This window comes from Parus major, unplaced genomic scaffold (genome assembly GCF_001522545.3).
Source record: "Parus major isolate Abel unplaced genomic scaffold, Parus_major1.1 Scaffold447, whole genome shotgun sequence".
NCBI lineage: Eukaryota > Metazoa > Chordata > Aves > Passeriformes > Paridae > Parus > Parus major.
In genome coordinates, this window is record NW_015379351.1 from 26,560 (window position 1) to 27,134 (window position 575).

The window sequence follows — 575 nt, forward strand, 5'->3', positions numbered from 1 at the left end:
GGAAAAACGGGGGGGGTGGAACAGGGAAGAAAAGGGAAAGAAATGGGAAAAATGGGAAAAAACTGGGAAAAGAAATGGGGAAAATGGGAAAAAACTGGGAAAAATGGGGAAAGAAATGGGAAAAATGGGAAAAAACGGGAATTTGAGGCGTTGGAATGGGATTTGTGGTCTTGACCGAACGCCTGGGGTTGATTTTGTTGGGATCCATGGGTTGGGCATGGAATCATTAATTAATTAGTTGATTAGTTAATTAATATGAACCCCTAATTAAGGACCCACAGAGGATGATGATGACCAAGCCACCAAGGATGATAATGACCAAGCCCATTTATTCCTAATTACCCTTAATTAATGACCCACCAAAGATGATGAAGACCAACCCAATTAACCCCTAATTAATAACCCACCAAGGATGATGATGACCAACCCAACAAACCCCTAATTACCTCTAATTAATCACCCACCAAAGATGATGATGTCCAACTAAGAATGATGATGAACAACCCAATTAACCCCTAATTAATGACCCACCCAGGATGATGATGACCAACCCAATTAACCCTTAATTAACCACC

At 40.9% G+C, this 575-nt stretch overlaps 2 protein-coding genes across 2 annotated transcripts in view; both read right to left on the reverse strand.

Moving 5' to 3' along the window:
- Positions 1-575, reverse strand: part of LOC107199129 (pre-B-cell leukemia transcription factor 3-like) — a 14,916-nt gene that overhangs the window by 12,173 nt on the left and 2,168 nt on the right. The gene's annotated exons all lie outside the window — the stretch shown is intronic.
- The window catches only part of LPAR2 (lysophosphatidic acid receptor 2), a 3,854-nt gene continuing 3,350 nt past the window's right edge, over positions 72-575 (reverse strand). Inside the window, exon 2 of the mRNA XM_015616468.3 lies at positions 72-438. The gene's annotated coding sequence lies outside the window, so the exon portion shown is untranslated. The remainder of the gene's footprint in view (positions 439-575) is intronic.